Source organism: Dipodomys ordii, unplaced genomic scaffold (assembly GCF_000151885.1).
Source record: "Dipodomys ordii isolate 6190 unplaced genomic scaffold, Dord_2.0 Scaffold250, whole genome shotgun sequence".
NCBI lineage: Eukaryota > Metazoa > Chordata > Mammalia > Rodentia > Heteromyidae > Dipodomys > Dipodomys ordii.
Window position 1 is genome coordinate 381,752 of NW_012267466.1, and position 6,000 is coordinate 387,751.

A 6,000-nucleotide genomic window follows, 5' to 3' on the forward strand; every position below is an offset into this window, starting at 1 on the left:
TTTTTTGGAATTTTTATTTTTTATTGTTATTATAAAGGTGATGTACAGAGGGGCTAAAGTTACTTAACAGGTAATGAGCACATTTTTTTTTTGTCAGTCATGGGGCTTGAACTCTAGGCCTGAATGCTGTCCCTCAGCTAAAGACTAGTGCTCTACCACTTGAGCCACACACCATTTCCAATAAGTACATTTCTTTTAGGACAAAGTCACCTCTTCCTTCACTCTATCCCAGTTTTTCCATCCTGTCCCCACCTCCCCTTCCTACCCACAAGTTGTATGGTTCATTTACAACGTAGTGTCTAGTGAGGATCACTGCTGCATTTGTTTCCCCTTTGTCCCTCTATCTCCACACCAGTGGATGCTTCCTGACCAGGGGTCATTCTCATCAAAGAAAGGGAAAGGGCCAGGCGCTGGTGGCTCACGCCTGTAATCCTAGCTACTCAGGAGGCTGAGATCTGAGGATCGCGGTTCAAAGCCAGCCCGGGCAGGAGAGACCGTGAGACTCCTATCTCCAATAAACCACCAGAAAACCGGAAGTGGCGCTGTAGCTCAAGTGGTAGAGCGCTCGCCTTGAGCTGAAGAGCTGAGGGACAGCGCCCAAGCCCAGAGTTCAAGCCCCACGACCGAAAAAAAAAAAAAGAAAAAAAGAAAAGAAAGGGAAAGGGTTATTTGGAAAGAATGTTATTATTCTTCATGAGGAAAAAGGGGACATGGTTGGGTAGCATGATGACAAAGTACAAACTATCACTTCCAACACTGGGATTTTCACCACTGTGTAAAAGAAAGAAAAGTCCATGGTGTTGATGGAGCAAGAGAAAAATGCCAAACAGATGGCCAGCAGCAGGATGGTGTGGGTGACCTTGTTCTCAGGTGCCAGCTGGGAGGCAAGACTGGGTCTATGGATGTTCCCGGTAGACTATGGATGTGCTGTTGGTAGAGAAGCATCACCATGTAGAGCCTGGTGGCAATCATGAGGATTACAAACACAAGATCTCAAGACCCTAAAATACACATGTAAGCCAGGTACTGGTGGCTCACTCAGGAGGCTGAGATCTGAGGATCCAGGTTCAAAGCCAGACCAGGCAGGAAAGTCCGTGAGACCCTTTTCTCCAATAAACCACCAGAAAATCGGAAGTGGTGCTGTGGCTCAGGTGGCAGAGCGCTAGCCTTGAGCTGAAGAGCTGAGGGACAGCACCCAGGCCCAGAGTTCAAGCCCCACAAACGACAAGGAAAAAAGAAATCCAAACAAACCTCATGTAATACCACAATTCTTCACTCTGTTGAGTAGGACAATATGCATTGGAAAACCTAGAACCAATAACATCAAAACTGCTTTTGTCTTTCATAGTCTTCATGACTGGGACATACCAAAAGAAGAAGAGGGGAAAATCCACACTCAAAACTTAGATTTAAGCCACTGGGCATGGATGGAGCTGATGGTGATGAGCTGATGGTGATGAGCTGATGGTCTGAAATGCACTCAGGAGTGAGGTGGTACAGATGGAAAGCACCTGGGTGGCTCTGAAGAGGTACACCACTGCCTTGCAGCCAACAGCAGCCAGAAAACACTGGACTCCATAGGTTTAGAGCAAGGAGTTCTCTGTGACAGTGATGCACAGGTGGGCTATGAAGAAAAGACCCCACATGTATTCACCCCTAAACATCATTAATGGTGTTTGTGATGTCTGATATATAGATCAGGCAATTGGTCAGTTCAGGAAAAAATCATTGCATGAAATGATCGATTCATTCAAAATTGAGCTTCAGGAAGAATATGCAGAAGATGAAATTGTTTCAGGCCCAGCGGTGGCACCTGTGGAATGGGATCCCAAGGGTTCCCGAGGATCTTAGAAGACAGAAATGGCTGAGATTACAGGAGAGTAACTGTTCCTTATACTTTGTTCCTAGTGCCTTAACTAGGGCCTATGTGAATCACAAATTTGCACGTTATAAGGCATTTTCTTTGATCTTCAGATTTTATTGTGTGTGTGTGTGTGTGTGTGAGAGAGAGAGAGAGAGAGAGAGAGAGGGAGGGAGGGAGGGAAGGAGGGAGGGAGAACTCCTGGGGCTTGATCCCAGGGCCTAAGTGCTATCCATGAGCTTTTTTTTTTTTTTTGAATTGTTGTTCAAGGGTAACAGCTCCTTTTCCATCTTTATGCAGGCGGATTTGAACTGTGTTCCCTAGATCTCAACTTGCTGAGTAGCTAGAATTATCAGATGTGGAAATACCCTCCTGCACTTCCTAATGACTGGATAAAGCATTGTATTAGTCTTGTTTTTATTTGAGCATGGCTCTGATCTTTTTTTTTTTTTTTTTTTTTGGTCAGTCATGGGGCCTGAACTGTGGGCCTGGGCTCTGTCCCTGAGCTCTTTAGCTCAAGGCTAGCACTCTACCACTTGAGCCATAGCACTACTTCCAGCTTTTTCTGCTTATGTGGTGCTGAGGAATCGAACCCAGGGCCTCATGCACGCAAGACTAGCACTCGACCACTGAGCCACCTTCCCAGCCATGGCCTTGATATGAAATAAAATCAATATAACGTGACCAAATGATGGAATGCAAGTACATTTCCGGAGGTAAATAACAAAAAGAAAATCTACAAAAAATAATTGTACAAACCAATCCTACACTATGATAAAACAAAGGCATGGGAACAGGAGATTGATTCAATCTAGGTTTCATATCACCCATTTTCCCTCTGCAATTATCCTAGAACTAGACAATTGAAAAATACAGGAGTATTTTAAATAGTACCAGGAAATCTACCATGAGATAGATTCAGCATGTGTAAGTGATGGACATTATTATGCAGAAATGGTAAGGTTATTGTTAAAATGATTAAAAAACACACTACAATGTTCAGAGTATCTTATCTGTAGGTAATGAAAAATTTCCATTGAGGTTGGATGAATAAAGTCATCTGCTGTCAACTACTATTTGGAGAGTTTGATTGTGAATAATGAGTTAACAAAGGTGAATAAATGAGCAGTGGTACTTGGTTGACACTCTGTAGAAAATGAGCTATGCAATTTGTGGATAGTACCAGGATGGAAAAACTGGGAGAGTGAAAGAAGAGGTAACATTGTCCAGAAAGAAATGTACTCATTATTTGGCTTAAAGAATGTTAGCCCTGCTGGGCACTGGTGGCTCATGCCTGTAATCCTAGCTACTCAGGAGGCTGAGATCTGAGGATCACGGTTCAAAGCCAGCCCAGGCAGGAAAGTCGTGGTTTATCTCCAATAAACCACCAGAAAACCAGACGTGGCGCTGTGGCTCAAATGGTAGAGTACTCGCCTTGAGCTGAAGAGCTCAGGGACAGTGCTCACGCCCAGAGTTCAAGTGCCACAACCAATAAAAAAAAAAAGTTAGCCACGTTGTACATCATCTTTATAATAACTATTTAAAAACTAAAATGAGAAAAAGTGGGACAGGGCCCAGGCCTGGAGTTCAAGCCCTATGACCAACACCAGGGGAGAGAGAGAGAGAGAAAGAGAGAGAGAGAGAAAAGGGGGATGAAGGGGAGTGGGGGAGAATCGCAGGAAAGTCTGTGAGACTCTTATCTTTAATAAACCATAAAAAAATCTGGAAATAAAGCTGTGGCTCAAGTGGTAGAGCATTAGCCATGGGCATAAAAGTGCTCAAAAAGCATGAACAGCGTTCATGCTCTTAATTCAAGCTCCAGGACCAATCAAAACATAACAACAAAAGACTTCAGTAGATCACTTTGTAATATGAAATTTCTTTTTTTTTTGGGCTGGTCGTGGGGCCTGAACTCTGGGCCTGGGCACTGTCCCTCAGCTCTTCAGCTCAAGACTAGCACTCTAACCACTTGAGCCACAGCCCCACTTCCAGCTTTTTTCTTTTTTGCTTATATGGTGCTGAGGAATCGAACCCAGGGCCTCAGGCATGCAAGCAAGTGCTCTACCACTGAGCCACTTTCCCAGCCCCTGAAATAAAATTTCTTAGGGTTTTTCAGGGTTACTGTCGATAAACTCAGTCTACAAAACATTTAGGTTTCTGGACCAGTATGAAAGTATGTTTGCAACTCCATGTCAAATCACATGTTTAGCAGAAAAATATTGTAACGTTGGTGGAAAAGGGATAATGAAAAGTATTCCAACTTCTTCCTCTCTAGGTTGGGAGTTGGGAAATCCTCTCACAGGGTCTAGCCCAGCTGCGTTTGCCCAGCTAGGACTGTGTAGCAGGCTCCTCATGATAGGGCCTCTCCCAGGAGACATTAATCAGTGTCTCCTGCTGCCTGGCTGGCCTTGTTTACTGGGCATCACTCTGATGCCCCCACAGGAGCTGTAAAGTGCTTTTCCCAGGTGCCAAAGGAAGCTCTTGGAGAGTGTATTAAGTTGATTAATTAGAGGAACAGAATTACCGTTTTAAGATGTGTTTTTTCCAAGTCAAACTCATCAGAAAGTAAACTTCAGGATGTGACCGGTTATTAAAAGTTGGTTCTCACAGCTGTGGATACATCCTGAGCTCTCTGCCTTCCCCACTGGGACCTGGAGCTACCTGTGACCCCATCTCCTGGCTTTCCAGAGAATAGGTTCTGATGGGCACAGTGTGAGGGGCTCAAGGACCCCACAGCACGGGGGTCAGTCTTAGTTCTAAGGAATAGGGTGTATTAGAATGTTTTCTCATTTCTAAATCTCTGGCCACAATAGGCAGATTTAAATGGCCATAAAGTTGTACTCCTGCATGCCTGGAATGCCCAGGAGGTGGGGATCTGAGGATCATAGTCCCTGAGATTATTATCTCCAATTAACCACCACAAAGCTGGTCTGGAGTGGTAGAATGCCAGTCTGGAGTGAAAAAACTCAGTCCCCAAGCCTTGAGTTCAAGCCCAAGGTCTGGCACACACAGAAAATATGGGTATGTCTGCAATCTAAATAAAACAAACAAAAAAACTAATCCTACATAATAAGAATTTTTTAACTTTTAATATGCAAAAATATGTACTTCTAAGGTTAATATCCGTTTTCCCTGCCTAGTGAGAGCCATATGGCTTTCCTTCTTCATTTTGCCAATATGCTGATTTGCTAACAGATGCTAAGGCTTATATATAAGCTTATGATGACCAACTTTGATCTAGATTGTTAGCTGGGGCCTCCTTGGTCCTCCTGTTGAGAAAACCCCAAACTTTAAAATATTATATTTCTATTTAATTATTTGTAGAAAGGACTTGCCATTCTATCAAGCTGTTTATGAAAACAATATGTCTCCACTGATGTCCTCTTAAGATTTTGATTGACAGCTTTGGTGGGTGGGACCAAAGAGCATTTGGTCTGCCTCTTAGTCATCCATGTCCAGTGTAAAAGATGAAGAGGAAAACCAGGCCATCACACACGATGGGATCTTCAAGGTCAGTGGAGCTGGTCTTTGACTCCTCACACTTGACAGCCTTGTCTTTTACCTTGAAACCTTTTCACTGCTATTCAGTGTGCCCCACAATCAATGCTACTCTATCAGAGAACTTTCTAGAAATTCGGATCCCTACATGTATCCTCTGAATGCTACTCTACCTGGACAAGAGGCCTTTAATGTATGTGAGACTCCCCATGGATTCTCTAAGTTGCTACAGACTGAAGTCCCCTTTGTCAGGTATAACTGCAGGAAGCTCCATGGGAGCCGTGGAGATGGTTTACTTCAGAAATCTCATGGGGGCAAGGGGCCAGCCAAGCAAGGACCAGATTGCCATGTGGTCCTCACATCTGCACTGGCCCAGGTGGTTTCCATGCGAAGCCCTTTGCAACCTTGGAGATTTCATAGGTCAGGACGAGGGTCAAGGGCACGAGCTGTGAAGTTGCCACGTTGGCCACTGGCCCAGGCAGGGACGGTGTGGCACCTCCCTCCACTCACCTGACCCCAGGAATCCTGGCTGACGGGAAGGAGGGAAACTGAGCTGTCTCTCTTTTCCTTGGCCTGTGGTTCTTCCACTCTCCCCTAGAAGCTATGAACTCAGCACAGAGACCAAAATAATACTGATTTAT